This window comes from Ailuropoda melanoleuca, chromosome 7, assembly GCF_002007445.2.
Source record: "Ailuropoda melanoleuca isolate Jingjing chromosome 7, ASM200744v2, whole genome shotgun sequence".
Lineage (NCBI taxonomy): Eukaryota > Metazoa > Chordata > Mammalia > Carnivora > Ursidae > Ailuropoda > Ailuropoda melanoleuca.
The window spans coordinates 113,558,974-113,576,299 of NC_048224.1; positions in this window are offsets into that span (position 1 = coordinate 113,558,974).

The window sequence follows — 17,326 nt, forward strand, 5'->3', positions numbered from 1 at the left end:
TGTTGGGGAAACCTAGAGCGAGCCCTTTCAGCATTGCAAAGAGCACCTTAGGTTTACTAGCGGTAACCCCTCAGAGAAGTCGGCTTCATGTTACGCAACCCAGCACTCCAGACTTACTTGACAATGTTCTTTTCCCTGAATAACGGAGGGTAAGTGGAAAGTTGGTGACAAAATAGTTATCAGCTGTGTCATCTGTCCCCTCCCAACCCAGATTTCTTACACTCTACTAAAACATCTACCCAATTCATGAATGCCATTTACTTTTTTCTTCTTATCCATCTCATGAGAATCAGGGAATGTGAGTCCAGGGGTAATAACCCAAGACAAACTGAACTAGGGATAGATACTCATGGCTTGCCATCATCACTGACTGCCCAGTTTGCCAGGCAAGGCACGTAGAGCAAACAGCTGAGGGATGCATGATCTATGTTGATATCAAAGATCTAGTAATTGAAGCTCTCGTCTTTTCTATCATGATCAGTACAAGTTGTCAACTGAGGGAGGGTCCCCTTGCTTCAAAGAGCCCATCTTTTGAGTGCTGGGTGTTAGTGTAATAGGATAAATGACATTTGCCCTGTGACTCCTACTTCATGTAATTCCCTCACAGGCTTTTCAGAAGGTTGGAGGAATCTTTTGATAATGATTTAATTTTTCCCTGAGCTTGTTAATTCTGCTGATTGGGGCATAGGGGTGGGGGTGAGGTGCTTTAATCTTGCTAATTAACTGCATTTCTGTCTCTTCCTGTTTAGATCATTTCTTTTGGATGACTCAGTCTCTTTAGGGTAAATGTTCAGTCTTTCAGATTTCTCAACCGTTTCCCTGCTCTTCCCCGGGATGGTGTCATATGTCTCAGGGTTGAGGGCTGAGGGAGATCATATAATCCTGTGGCAGTGGGCAAGTCGGGCTTCCATGAATGCAGGTCCTTGTTCTGTGTGCTGTTCTCGGGCTCTGTGGTGAGGAAGTTTGTCAGTTCTGGCCCGCTGGGGTCTGCTGACATGTGGCTGGCTCCGTGTGGCCTCCAGAGAGATCATGCTGATATCCACACCTGACATTTGTGGGCGTGGACTTGTGCTTGCAGTCTCATGTCTCCATGCTCTGCTGCCCATGCTTCCAACCCAGACTTCCGCCAGCCCTCCCGATACTCTGTGGGCTCTCTCTGGAGCTCACAGGATTCAGGCGTGTCCCTCACTGAGAACTGCTACTGCAGACTCTAAAAGGACATCTCTTGTCGCTTCGTTGTCCTGCCCGTGGCATGTGGGCTGAGACACAGAGACAGATGTGGGTCTTACTCCTCCCTCAGATTGTACCAGAGAAAGGTTGCTAACTCCAAAGTTCATGGGTCTCCCAAGATGTCAGGGGGTGGTGGGGACTAGACACTTCAGAAGCTGGTTCTGCCATTACTGACTACCATTTCTGTGCTTCTTTTCACATTCTGCCATGCTTGGAGAAGTAGTTTTCCATTAACTGCCTTTCTGTTTGAAACATTTCCTAGGCCACATCTATTTCAATAAGCTTCATGGCTTACCTTTCATTGGTGGCAGAAATAACCTTTCTGTATCAGGGAAAAAATTCTAAAATATGAGGTAGCCAGTTGTGTTTTCTCATATAAGAAATCATGGAAAAACTAGGAGGTAAGAATTACCTAGCATGGAAATACACTAACTTGTAATGCTGGCTATTCCCATTATACTTGCCAATAGAATTGTGCAAATGAGGACATAAAGCTCCCCTCCCCCACCCCAGTCCCATTCCCCTTATGAGATCACTGGAGAATTTAAGCTCCATTGAGTTTTATGCCTAATGTGTGTGTGTGTGTGTGTGTGTGTGTGTGTGTGTGTATATTAATTTGATTCATTCATGGGAGCTCAAGTGGTATGATCCTAGTGGACATTAGTATTCATAATTTGCTTTTAATAGACTCAGAGGAATATCTTTATTTTCCAGAAAGACCTCCCCCACCTCTCTATCCCTCTAGTAATTTGTGTTTTGTTCTATTAGCATATATTACACCATATTATAATTAGTTGTTTTCACATCTTCCTTGCTCTCTCCCAACATCTCCCCACATAAATAGTAAGCATGTATGACCGTAAGACACAGAATCTTATGGTGTTTATGTCTATATCTTTCGTGTACACATGCCAGGTAGTATACCTGGCACACGGTAGCTGCTCAATTCATGAATGGATGAAGTGACTTATTAGGTAACCTTTCAGCAAATAGGCAATCGAGAAAAAAGATCTCATGCCATCATCAGTATCAGGTCTCTGGTAGAGGCGTGATAACTCAGCCCTGAGACCAACTCACGAGGAAGTGAATCACAGCCAACTGAAAACCTCGTTTTAAAAAATGGGACATTTTCATCGGTTTGATAATGTGGATTGACTGTGTGAATATTGACTATCCTACCAATGGTAAATATTGAATGGGGTTTTAGAGCAATGTTTTTTATGACAAAATAAGCATAATCAGAGCAAACGGTATTCTTTCTAATATTTAGACACCATAAACACCGAGGTTTGGATCATTATGATTGTTATTGCTGTTGTTGATACTACAAGAGTATACTGCTACTAGCTCCTGTCAGTAGTTGTTTTTTTTATTTAAAGAATTTAAATAATTGATGCCTACTTATTAAAAAAGTGATGAAGCACAGGTAGGTTTAAAAAAGAAAATATACAGATTGAAGATAATCACTATTAATAGCTTGTTCTCTATATTTATGCCTCCCAGAAAAAATGACATCATGTTGTATTTACTATTTTACAAAGTGCTTTTTGGTTTGATTTAATAACAATAATATTGTTGACTCTTTTTAATATTTTCCTTTTTCTAGTCTAAATGCTAAGTTGTACTGACTTATTAATACATTTTTCAATTTTATGAGGTATTTGAATATTTTTTTTCTCATAGTAAAAAAAGCCACTTGGCTTCATTAATAGGATTTTCTGTTATACCCGAACAATCTTTTTTGCCTATTTTTTAAACACGAGAAGTAGTTTTTATTCGTCTATGCTGTTGGTTAATGAATTATGTCCTGGGCCTGGCTTTGAATCTTAGGCTCAGCTGTGATTGTTAGCGAGACCCACAGTTTGCCTTCAGATTGTCTGGATACTGTTGGAACATACGAACCAACTCAAATGTGTGTTGCTTTGAATATAACGTATGCTAATTGGTTTAAAATACAGGCAGATCTCACGCAGGGTGTTTGCAAGTGAAGAAAGTTTTTAGACTGTGAACATGCTGTCTGAAGTGTCCCAGGAGGTTAGAACGGGTTCTGCTTGATACATGAACCCGAAATGGCCTTTAGCCCATCTGTCCAACAGGTTACATTGATGTAGGCATTTCTCAAGTATGGAATACCCAAATACGCCAGACCAAATTGATTTTCTTGGAAGTTACACTCAGAATTAAAACAAAAACAAAAAATATTTGTAGTACACTGTAACATTCTAAGGAAAGAGTTGCCACTTATTCGTAATCTGAGATAAATACAGCAAGCTGAGCAAAGAGGACCTTTGTACTTTGTGTATAAGGGGGCTTCTGAGCACCTGAGTCAGGAAAACCGAAGTAGGTGAATGAGTGTAGGAAAATTTTAGAAGAAGAACAACTTTATAAGCTCTTCATCAGGACACTACATATAAATTTATATACCTCATACTCAAATAATTTTATACATATTATTCTCTGCACCATAAGGGCTGCATAACCTCTACCCGATCATATATTCTGGTAACATCTTTTGTCTTAGTTTGGTATATGAGTTCAGAAAGAACAGCATTGCATGTATTTAAGGATGCCATATAGTTAACCTGGCTATCAGAAATGTCTTGCTTTTTATAGTCTAGGATTTATGCTTAGAGCTAGAGAAATTGCCACTTGACAGTGAATATGTTTTAGTATCACTATCTTGGAGGAAGGTTTGTATTCCCTTTGATATCAAAATTGGGAATTTGCAGTAGAACAATGTAATCATTGTGTAGCGTTACAAGTCCCATAATGCAATATAATTGGAAGTCAAAGATTATTTGGGAATAGAAAGCAAAGTACAAAATGACTAGCTGCCTATGAGTGTTTCTAGTTTTTCTACAAAGAGTATTTACGGGATAATATGAACTTCATAAAAAGTATCTGCTGTGACTTAGGTTGTACTAGAAAATATTTAATTACATTTGACACTAAGTTTGTGTGTGTGCGCGCACACGTCGCGTGCACGCTATCATGTGATGCAATGCTAAATGTCTTCTGAAAGATGGAAGCTAATAAGGAGTTAGGCCAGATTCTGGGGTGAATTATTCATGGAAAGTGACATCTGCAAAGCTCAGTGTCTAATAAAAACACAAGGCAAATAAGTAAATGTTTCCTTTTCTTACAGAAAGTGATTTTTTTTTGTATGAAACAGATGTTATTACATTACCTTATTCTAAATGACTACTACAGAGTGAAGAATGAAAACAGCATTTTACTTTTTATGTTTATAAAGTGAAGTGATCTAATTTAATTTGCTCATTTTAAATAAAAGACATTTTAATAGTCCAGTAAGTCAGGGTTCTGTTAATTAATGGAGAGTGCTGCAGAAATAGAATACATTTCTGGATATCTCTGCTGTAGGCAAAGATTTACTAATAGCTTTGTGAAAACAATTCTAAATTGCAGTGATTATATTTGTTAAATGTAGAGTGTGTGCCCTGAGCTCATTGATGTCTAAGGTCCATTTTGCTTTAAAATTCTATTCAGAGTTATTTCTCAATGAAGCGTAGCATTTTCCAAGTTGTTTGAGAGAAATAATTTTCTAGTTTTTCTTCAACATTGCTGAAACAGAGTGTTTACGTTATTTTAAATTCCTGAAATTGCAAACGAACTGTTGTCCCATCTGTGCAAGTGAATGAGCAAAAATAAACGAGGTTATTTGCTGCAAATTATTTTATATTTTTTACCAGGAGTTAACCGTTTCACCTATGAGAAACTGAAATTTAGACTTTCACTGAACTTAAATAGCATGGCAAAAATGACCCCAAAATGGTAGGACAGTTTCTAGAAGGTCTCAGTGTAGACTTCGACATGCAGGCTTTGGCACACTGGCCCTCGAGACGCGAGAGGAGCCTGTGAAAAGAAGTAGTTGGCTCTCAAATGCTCCATTCCTGGCATGCTTGGTACTCACCTTTGAGTCTTCAAGGACTAGAAGCAGACTGTGTGCTTGTGATCACTTAAATTCCATCCAGTGGCTGTTGTCACTAAGGTGTCACCAGAAGGGTTTTGGGGGATTGTGAAGTGGCTATAACTGTAGGAAGAGATAATTAGAAGCTACAGATGAGCTAGAAAGCAGTTTTGGGGTCAAGCTATGACATAAGGGAATCTCATTGATTCCTTCGGCAAATATTGCATAGAGGCAAAGTAGAAGATACCGCACTACGTTCTATAGAAGTTCTAGCTGTGCTGGCCAATATGTAGCTACTAGTCATCTATGATTATTTCAACTTAAATGTTCATGAATTGAAGTAAATAAAGTTCAGTTCCTCAGTTGCACTGTCCACATTCATGTGCTCAATAACCATTTGTGGCTAGTGGCTATCACATTGGATGGTGTAGATAAAAAACCTTTACATCATTGCAGAAAGTTCTAGAGAGTGCTGGCAGGATGGTCAAAGACATGGCCCTGGTGCTCTTCATGCTGATATTCCACCCGAGGAGGTTACATAAACAGCTTCAATGCCAACAGTGTACAGTATGAGTAATTTGGGAGGTAAAGACAAGATAGTGGAATGAGTTTCGAGGAGGGAAAATCAAATCAGAGTGGATAGAACAGAGTCACAGAAAAGGTAGAATTTGAGGTCAGAAGGAAAGAAAGAGTGTGAGTTTAGCAAAGGTAAATTGAAACATTTGGTATGTAAAGGAAGACAGGCGTACAAGGGCAGAGAGAATGGCGAGGAGGCTGTGGTGAAGAGATCATGAGAGATGTGGGCACCAGAAGCCATTGGCGTTCTGGCTGCGAGAGACCTTGAGGTGAAGTGTTGGGCTTTTTCTGAAGGACTGAGAAACCACTAGAATTTTTGAGCAGGGAACGTGATCCAAGTGTTATTTCAGGAAGATATTTCTGGCAGCAGTGTGCAGACGGGATTGGGTAGAGAGAGAAGTTGATAGACCATATTAACACGTGCTGGAAATGGGCCATATGTGCCCTTGTAAGGACTTGACCTTGAATGTCAGCAACTTACTCTGGACACATACTATAGTGAACCTTGATTAAATACGCTTGTTTTGTAATGGCATTATTGGAAATCCAGGTATCCACATCTCCCTAAATGACTGATTCTTGTACACCTCTCTTTCATTATTTTTACAGTCGGAAGGATACAGATTGTTCATAATTCAGAGCAGAACACCTGGAGGGACTCAGAGATAAGAAGGTAAGATCAGTGGGAAAAATAAGCAAATGGAAATAATTCAGGCTGAAGAGAGAAAGAGAATTAGACAATTTAGAATGGAACTGACCTGATTGGTTTAGAGAACCGAAATCTTTATCTGGGCAACATCTGCCCCCCACCCCACCCATGCTTGCCCCACTTACACAGTGGCGAGGTTTGCACTGACTAGTACTGGCCATGTGCATCTCTTCTCAATTATGCTCTCGGTGAGTCTCATGGTAGAGTAGTTACACCATGGAAATTGGCAAATGCTATCAATCAGGATTCTCTCAATCCCAGCAGTGCCACAGAGCTATGTCCCCACTACGCTTACAAGAGCCATGCAGACACGTTTGATCTTGTCTTTAAAAGACTGGACTGAAAACTGAAGATACTGTGACACTGAGCAGGAAGACGAGTTCTTCCAACCTAGAGTTTATAATTCTAGATGTACATATGGATCTACGGTGTTTTGTAACATCACGTACACCTTAAGCGACATGTACCAATGCTTCAGAGGTGCGGTTTTTACATCTATTTTGCCCTTCTTGCTCTGCCATGGAGCAGTTCAGGGGTTGCCCAGAAGAGTGGAGACCCTGTCTTCCTGGCTTCCTTGAACAAGTTTTATGTAGCTTTACCTGTGATTTATGGACCGGAAAGCGGTCTGCGTAGTTCTACTCTTACTACTCGATGTGTATAGCTTGCCTCCCTTCAAGTTTGGGAATAAGTTCTTTTCTCTTTCAATGGGCTTAGAGGCCTCCCCAATGACAGCCTTGCCTCCAGCAGCAGCGGTGAGCAGCCATGCCCGCGGTGGCTGCTGTTTTACTGTACTCCCAGTTGCCGTCGGCTGAGTGCTCATGGTGTGCCTGGTACTATCCTCAACACTTTCCAGGCATGATCTCACTTAATCCCCCACCATCCTCCTTTTAGTTAGAAACCATTACGCCCCTCTGCCGGATGAAGAAATCGGATCTGAGAGGTTAACAAACTTGCCTGAAGTCTAAGTGATTGAGCTGGGATGTCAGTTCCAATCTCTCAGAAATTGTACCGCTGACCCTTCACCACTAAGCGACATCGTGTGGAGAAAAACTCTTTCCCAGAGGTGATAGACCTACCAGGAGCCATGATGAGTAAAGAACGACAGCCCTGAGGGCTTTGGCAACCAGGAATGAGGCTTTTTTTTTTTTTTTTTTTTTTTTTTACTCTGTGCCCAGGGTGTGTTGCCATTACCTTTATGGGCTTGTGGGGAGAATAAAGCCCAAGGTGCCCTGGGACGCACAAGGGGAACCTTGTTCGAGAGATCTGACTTCCTTTGAAACCTCACAGGTAATGAGCAGATTCAGTGGTTCTAATAAAACGCCTGTGAGAATTCCCAGATTGAGTCAGGGTCCCAGATTGAGAAAATCTATGACCTGATTTTTCCAAGTCTTGCCTCATTCCAATGCTCTAATATTTAAAAAACAATAGTAACAATAACAAACTACGCAGACGCTTGAGATTTCTAAGTAGAAAAATAACTTCTGAGATGCAACCTCACAATAAGGTTGTGAAAAAGCGTACTTTGTGGATACCTTAGAATGCTCCCAAACGGGGTAAATGATTCTAGCATTCGTAATGCACAAAACGTGCTTGCAAAAGGACCCAATTACAATAGCAAAGAAGGTTTGTGGAACTGATGCCATTTCGTGAATTGGGTGTGTAACATGGAAAAGCTTTCTGGTTTTGTAATGTCATGTTTGTGTATATTCACACTTACGCACGGACGTGCATGTGTAATAGTAACTCGGTGAAATACCCAGAGGGTGTGAAAATTCCTGCCTAGACTTGGGTTTTTAGACATGCTTCCTTTATTCCCAACATCCGTGCACATGAGAGACTGCAGCTCGAGCTCAGACTTGGCAGGCAGATCCCGTTCACTGTTTTTCTGAAACACTCTTCCTTTCTCTTCAGTGGTACCTATTTGGGGGGCACTAAGCAGCCTCACACTGGCCTCTCAGGCTTCCGAAGGGTATTGAAGACTTGTTTGGAGCACATAATTTATGCTGTGCTGAAAAACAGTCGAGGCTGTAATGGTGCCCAGAGAATCCAAGTTCTCTGAAGCCTGGGATCACATTAATATGCAGTATTTCATTTACAACCCCTGGCGAAGTAGGTTTGAGAGGATAATGCCTTGTTTGAATAATAATATAGCACATTTTACTATTGAAAGTGCTTTCACATAAATCATCCTTCTCATTTTATTTTTGAAACAATGAGGGAGATAAGGCCAGGATTATTACCTACAGGGAACCAGAAGCTCAGAAGGGTCAAGTGATTGACTCAAAGTCACATTGCAAGCTCTCAGCAAAACCGAGATTAGAAGCTGTGATTCTTCATTCTCAGTTCAGCTGGGTCTTTTTAAAAGAATGTTAGTGCCCACAGCTTCATGGGTAGAATACTGAAATTCTCAGGCACAGCCTCTCATTTCTAAGCGTTCGTTTCTATAGTTTGCTTTTAGCATCAGTTAGATTTTGTGGCCTTAGAAGATAGCAGGAAATTTTGAATAAAAGTTTATAATTCAACTTTCTCTCTTAGTAGATGACTTTAAAATCTGACCTGAAAGCGTATCAGTTTCTTAAACTAAATATACAAAATTGGGTACAAGCTAGGTCTAATGATAGTGATTCTTGATACTTCTTTTTCGTCCTTATATTTAATCAGACAGGGTGGTGAGTTTAACATGAGACAATTTTTGAGAAAGCACCTGGTGATCTCTGAAGTACTGTAATAGGGAGAGTTGACTTAGGTACTCTTAGTGTCAGAAATTGTTTAATTGATTTGTAATTTAATAGTTTCAACTTGTTCGAAATGGTATTTTGATTTGTTCACAAGGTTTCTGTGCTTAGTCCCTTTTCATTATCTTCTTTCAGACATCCCTTTGAATACATCTATATTATTTTACGTAATACCAAGAGTGATGATATATATGTATTTAACTATATATATATATATATGCTAAAGGGTTTAGTATAGCACTGTTCTCTTACACCTTTTTATTTGGATCCCTTCTTGCTCTCCTCCTCATACTCCTCTTGCTCCCCAGTGACCCACAATGACTAAAATATTCATCTTTTAGGTATTTTTACCATGTTTGTGTAATTGCAAGTAAAAATAGATATACATACACATGTATAAATATCTCTCTATAAATGTATATATATACACACACCTATGCACATGTGTAATAGGGATGATTTATCTTTATAAATATAAAATTATGAGACTTTTATGTAATTTACTTGCTCACTTAACTAATAGCACATGAAAATACTTCCACCATATCAAATGTTCCAGCTCTCTTATCTCTAGTGGCTGCATTTTAGACCATGGTAAGAATCCACCATATGAATTCAGCCATTCACTTATCAGTAAGCTTTCATTTGTTTCTACTCAGTTTTCTTTTTGCAATTTGAAACAATCAAACATGAAATATAATCAAGCAATCCTTCGTGAAATATATACATATATATATTTCATTTCTATACAATGACTGGAGTGGGAATTATAGATTGAAGAATATTTTTAACTTAGTAGATATTTGCCACCTTGCTTTCTAAAAGACACTGGAATATTTCGTGTTTCTAGCACTGTATGGGTGTTCTCATTTTCTTTTATTCCAATCACACTGTTTCCTTTTATCCAAATCTTGTAACAAGTGTTCTTATTTCTAATCTCTACTAGTTTGAGGGCAAATTGATAAAAAGACATATTTTTTTAAAAGTTGCTCTGCATAATGATGGGAACCTTTTTTTTTTTTAAGATTTTATTTACTTACTTGAGAGAGAGAGAACCAGCTGGGGGAGGGGCAGAGGGGGAGGGAGANCAATTTTTTTAAAAGTTGCTCTGCATAATGATGGGAACCTTTTTTTTTTTTAAGATTTTATTTACTTACTTGAGAGAGAGAGAACCAGCTGGGGGAGGGGCAGAGGGGGAGGGAGAAGAAGGCTCCCCGCTAAGCAGGGAGCCACATGCTGGGTTCCATCCCAGGACCCTGGGATCAGGACCTGAGCCCAAGGCAGATGCTTAACCAACTGAGCCACCCAGGTACCCCGATAAACGGACATATTATTGTGCCTTTACATTTCCCATCCCCCACTACCAGCGAAACTGAGCATCTTTTAATGCAATTGTTATTCGCCTTTGCTTTTCCCATGAACGACCTACAACTATCCCAGGCCTATAACTCAATTGTTTCTTTTTTGGTTTTGTTTTGTTTACATGTAATACCTATCTTTGGTAATGAGCATTATATACTAACCTTTATTATTTGATTTACAAGTATTTTTTTTTTCCTATTCTAAGTTGGTCCTTTGACTCTGTGTATGACATCTTCTGCCAATTTAGCTTTTCTAAAGCACAGTATTTTTTCTTCTACAACTTCTTGGTGTCCTGTGTCAGTTAAAATTGCACATGAGGTCTTCTAGATCTTCTTCAATTTTTTTCAAATCAGTGGATTATTTACTCTTGTCTAATGTATCTGAATGAAATACCATAAGGTTGGGGCCCATGTTAAAGTTTTTTATTTGTGTCATTGCTTGCGATTAAATAATCTATCCCTTTTCCAATGAATTGAACTACAACTTTTGTCTTTATTAAATTCTCATACATATTGGGATTCTCTCATTTAATTCTCCCATGTCTATTTTTTTTTTAATTTCTTAAAACTGATGAACATAAGGCATTTTGTGGCAATTACCTGGCATTTCAGAGGAAAGGGAAGACATTACAGTACAAAATTATAAAGTATAGGATTCACATCACAAACAGCTTAAGGGCAAGGAAGTTTGAGGGAGCTAAGTTTCTGGCCATTTTTCATGAATATGAGCATGGTGTCAGTGAAGACAGAAGCATGAAGGTATGCATTTGTGACACAATTTGGCGGCATTGTTCTGTTGATCATTTTAGCGCTATTATGTAATACATAGGAATCACCCCTGAGACTGATGTCACAGGAGTAGTAGATTTACAATTATAATAGAATCAAAACTTGACCTCGTTAGCAAAGTGTTTGACAAAAATCCTGGGATATCTTTGTGTATGGTAAAGAAAGGAAGGCTGGATGAGAACATAACTGCAGATTTAAAGCCCACATTCCAATAGCGTTGATTAATTAAACAAAACTATTTATCCCACTGCATTTTTCCCTTTGGCCATGGACTTAAAATTTTATCACACTTGTAGGTGATATCACATTCTTAGATGACACAGAGCACTAAGGAATAATTCTAAGACAGATAGAAGAATCAAGATTCAAAATCACTCTGACAATTTATGGCAAAATAGTGACATTTACCCGGGGTATAAGTAAAGCTCCTCATACTGATTAAGAAAAATAACTCATATAGAAAAACATTATATTTGAGCAGGTTTGCTATGACCCAGCATAAATATTATGAGGCATTTATGCTTTTATGTCCTACCTTTAGGCCACAAATGAGCTGTATGGCCAGAAATACCTAGGTAAATATGGAATTTCTCTACTTCACTTTGAAAATAAGATTCGAACTCCATATACTAAATACTGTAAAATATGTTTTTTATAAATATTCTTGTTCCAAGTTGCTTGATGTCAGTTCAATTCCATAAATGTATGATAGATAACTATTATGACTCAGGCATTAGGGAATATTCCGGAAACAAGTATACATATCGGACTTTGCCTCTGACCTTAGGGAACTCAGGGATTAATAGGGAGGGCCGACCCAGGAAACACATGATGTCACGGTACTCATAGGAAGGGCACTGTGGTTACCTAGATATCAGCTGTAAAAGTTGTGAATGGATTTTCAAGGATACCACTTTTACCTGAAAGATGTCCTGGCTCCCTTTTGACTGCCATGTGGGAGTGAGACAGTGAGTTGTTCTCACACTGCTGGGGTGTCCTGAGTCCTTCTTTCCCTGACCAATGGCTTCAAAGCAGCAAGAGTTTCCTGACTAATTGGCATTTCAAAGAACAATGAGGGTCATTTAAACATAATGCATTTATTCATAAAACTATCCTAAACTACAGGTTTGGTTTATTTGACCCCTAGTAATTGGCACAGATTTATAATAGAGCTAGGCTGCTCCAGATATTTTTATTATTATGATTCCTACAGGAAAGAATCAAAGCAAACAAACCAAACAAAGCAAAAAAAGTAATAGCAACATATTCTTCCTGCAAAAGAAAGGAATACTCTACTTGCCCATTGGCCTTAATCTTCTTTCTAAAGGCCAGTGCTCATTCTCCATCAATCTCACTTGGATTTGGAAATAACTTCCCTGTTGTTCAAGAGGCCCTGCTGACATTTCACCTATCTCAAACAGCAAAAGTACAACAAAACCCTTTAGATTAGTAGTTCCCCAATTATTTTCTTCAGAACAACAGGGGTGACAGAATTCAATGGTAAAGTGGTACAAATAAATTAGAAAAATATTTCATACTTTGCCCCCATTTAGAATTTTACAGTGTACATTATCAGAATCACATTGGTTTAACCAAATAGGATAGGACTAAAGTAATATGACTGAGAGCTCTTTTAAAAAATTAAAGGAAATAAAAATAAACTATCAACATCCCTGGGAACTTAGAAAATGCGACTTCAGATAATAGAAGGTGGACATTTTGACAGTTTGATAATGAAAGTGCTAAGAAGTTTGCTTGTGGAATTAACTATTGATTTTTACTGCTTTTAGAAGTTTAGCTTTGCTGCAATTGCCTATACCTACCTACCTTACCAGGGAAGAAATCATAGAGTGAGAAAAGTCCCCAGAATTTAGTTGGGAGGAAGAAAGTGTATGCTTGTATATGTGTCTGTCTATGTTGGAGGGCTGGGAGGTGGGATTGAGTGAGAGAATGTGAGAAAACATTGTAATTGAGTTTTTTAAAATAAGTCTCTAAGGACTTCACTGTTTATAGAAATTAAAATAACACATGATCGACTTAAACTCAAGTATTCCTTTGGCAGATAGTGTCACGTGGTTACAAATTTTCCAGATTCATGAAATGCACAATATGTAGTGTCATTTTCAAGAGATCAGCAATCACTTTAGAGGGACATAACAAACTGAGGGTTGCTGGGTTGGGGGGGGGATGCGGTAACCGGGTGATGGGCAGTAGGGAGGGCATTTGATAGAATAAGCACTGGGTGTTATATGCAACTGATGAATCACTAAATTCTACCCCTGAAACTGGGGAAAAAAAAAAAAAGAAGGATGTTCGACCTCAGATTCCTATGCAGTGGGTAAACAGCAATATCCCAGTTTTACAGGTAAACTGGCACAGAGAGGTTAAGAAACTTGCCCAAGGCCACAGAGGAAAGTAGAGGCTGAATCTGGCACAAACATTCTATTCCCCACTCCCAGAAGAAATCACTAAACCATGCTTCCTCTCGCCATGGAAGCTTAGAATATTTAACATGGTCATCTTGCCTTTTCTCTTCCCAATGACCATGGAAAGTCCTTGATTACATGGTCAGATCAGACTTTTCTTCTTCAGCCTTGCCCATGCTTGCCTCTCTGGCAATAGATAGCAGCAGCCTATCTTCTCTCCACTTGGTTTAGGAAGCTTGGTCTTCAGGGTTTCTGAATTGCTGGCCTTTTGGTGACGTCTGGCACAACAACCCTCTTTACCTGTAACCCACGTCACTGACCTCAGAGCTCAATGAACGTTTCATTTACATGCACAGTCAAATTAAATTTGCCCAGCCTTTGAAAACTTCCATCTGTCGAGTGTCTAATTTGTATTGCCATTTGTTTCACAGATGTGTAACAAGACAAATACCTGTCTGGGCTTACATGGGATTCAGAAATGCTTACGTTAATCATGCTGGTGGAAAGAGGTTAAGGGCTATACAATAAATCAGTCTCCAAATGGTTTTCACTTGGAAAGGCCTGGGAGAACAGGGTTATTTTTATCCTAGGATGCTTTTAATTTGAATCAAAAATGCTTTACCACATGTTCTGCCACAAGTTCAAAAGGATTGGTAACAAACATTTAATCTTTTTCTTCTCGGATTGGCGCTAAGCCCTCATCAAAAAGCGTATGCAGTGAAGCAGCTTATCTCCACTGAGCTGCTCCCCTTAATGTGTTCCTAATTATAATCGTCTATATTGCTCACTGTGGCCGATTGAACAATATGGCAGTAATTTCTTTACAGGCCTCCCTGCTCTTTGAACTGTGAGTACAGAGGGCTAGAACAGAACCAGATCAATGGGATTTGAGTGCTGGCAAATCAAGCCAGATGCGATCTTTAGAGAATGAATCTCCAGCTGTTTCCCAGAAAGGAATTTCCACAGACAGCTGGGGACCTTATCATTATCATCATGATCATGGTCTTCATCATCATTTCCACAAAATACACCCACAACGCTATAGGAAATGTGCAACTATTCTCATCTCTTCCTAAATCACTACCCATCGTGGAGTCTCCCAAACGCTTTGAAATGGAGACTGTGTAACACAGATAAGTCTGTGACTGAGGATGTGGGATGGAGACATAATAATATTATATTGACACTCTATATTTGTCAGTGCTGCATGATATGTGGCTGAAAGCAGTACCTAAAATCCTTTTTAAAGTACAACATTTCCATGTTTTGTGAGGGGGAGCTAACATAATCCTCATTCTCTGGGTCAGAATGGTATGTTATTGCTTTGTGCATATGTCTCTGTGCCGTCCATGTCACTATCACCAGGCCTTGTCTGGGGTAGTATCCACAAAACATTTCTGGAAGGAATAGTGCTTGCTTTGTGTTGTGTCTTACGCTGTAAGGGAAGAGGGCAAGCTTAATAAGTTGGAAGGAAGTTGCCGTGGCCCTCAAAGAGACTCCCAATCTAAGAGACCCGGTGCATACATTTAAAATGATGATTATTTTGAACAATTTAGGAATCGGTCTAGTGAAAGGAAATGTCCGATAGGAGAAAGCCCCCGGGGGTTTCCCACATGTGCCTTTCCGAGTTGGCTGGTCTCAAACACCTCAAACACCTACCTCATAAAAACCCTTCCCTTCTGGCATTCTCTGCTCTGGTGCTCCCGATTCCTGCTCCCGGCCTCCCTTTTTCAGGACTTTCTGTGGCTGTCTCTTTTCCATTGGGTCACAGCATTCTGTCTTCAGGGAAGGATTTCAGAAGAACCAGGATCAAATTAAACTCTTTATAATCTGTTGTTACTAAATGAGGTTGGTCAGGTAAAATACAAAAGAGGTGGAGGTGGGAATTCAAGATCAGGAGAACAATACTTAGGGACCCCCAAGATATGAGCGAATGAGAAACAAGAATAGGGATCCCTTTTTTGGAGTAGTGGCCATAGAGGAGGAAATCTGAGAGAAGGAGCAGAGGGCGTTGACGTGGAGAAACACAATCTAGGACTTTGTTCATCTCTTGCTTAAAATACTTTCTCCATTTTATATCCTTTTGTCTTTTTCCCCCCACTAGCTTGTAAACTCCTTGAAGACAAGAATCACCAATGCTATTTGCTCATCACTTAATTTTCATTACCTAGCACTCGAAGAAAGCAAACACTAAGCAAATGTTTAGTAAACTTTGTATCTTCAGTATATTATAGCAGTTGCTCAATAAATATTTAAGTATTTACAGTTTTTGTTTGACTATATGCTTACCTGAAAAATTCTTCTAGACATCTTAACCTCTGATTCTCAAACAAAACCAAACCAAACAAAACAACCAAAAAGCCCTCAGCACTGAAAGTACATTGTACAATTAGTCTTCTGTGTGGTTTTTAGCACTGACTGTTAAGACCTAGAGCATGTAGGTGGTGAATCATGAATGTTTAATTTCATTTGCTTACCTGAGCTAAGTGTTTGAGGAACTATACCACCATACATGGGTACAGAGTAAAATAATTTATATTAATCTGTCAAATATGTAAACACATAAATATGAGCTGAATGTGATTAAAATTATGCAGTATGTCTTGAAGCTATCTTTTCTTAGGTTGCATAGATAACAAATGTGAATTGTTTGGTGCTGTGGTATTCAAACCTTTTTTGATTGAAGATCCTTATGAGTTAAAAAAAATTGTGAACGTGCATCACCAATATATGTATGTTTATTTATAAGTTGTACATGTACTTCTTTTAATATTGATAGTAATTTTTAATATATTTCTTCCTTGATTTAGGGAAAAATATATTTAAATATCAACATGGCATTTGTCCACAATCTAATGACACGTCTTGCCTCTGTCCTGGGTGTGAGCATCCCGCTTGGAAACAGACCATAGCTCTAGAGAAGTAGCTGAACGGTTGTGGATTTCATCATTACCAAATTTGCTCTTCTCTTTAGGACACCAGTACAGAATTGGAAAAGGGCAGAAAAATGCACTTGGTCATGGATGGAGAAAGCCAATGACCTTCCTGTGCAAGGCGGGGTGGGAGGGGGAGGGGACAAAATTGCTTGTAAAATGAGAAAAGCATGGGGCTTGAAGCCTCTACCATGTCTGTTTCTTCTTAGCCAACATTTTAGTAGATTTAGTAAGTATACATCTACAATAGGGTTAAGAGAACCAGGGTCTTCTAAAGAGTACATGAAATCATCAACGTGTTTTGCAAAAAATTAGAAGTGAAAGTAATTTCCACTATGAACCTATTATAATGCTTCCCTGTTTTCCGGCCACAGGTCAGTGAGCAAATTTGAATTAAGATTTGGATAAATGGTTCCTTCTGACGGGGAAGGGTAGGTAATGTGATCAGGGCTGGGTAAACAGAGGGCATCAACTCTGTATATTGGGTTTCTGTGGATGGGTACAGAGATGATTGCTGTCTATTTATTATCGAGTATCTTTTTTTAAGTGGGTAAAGAGAAATAGCAAACATTATCCTAGAAATGTTTTAAGAAATTAATAAGTTGTAGAATTGGGTTTACCAAAATAATTTAATCAGGT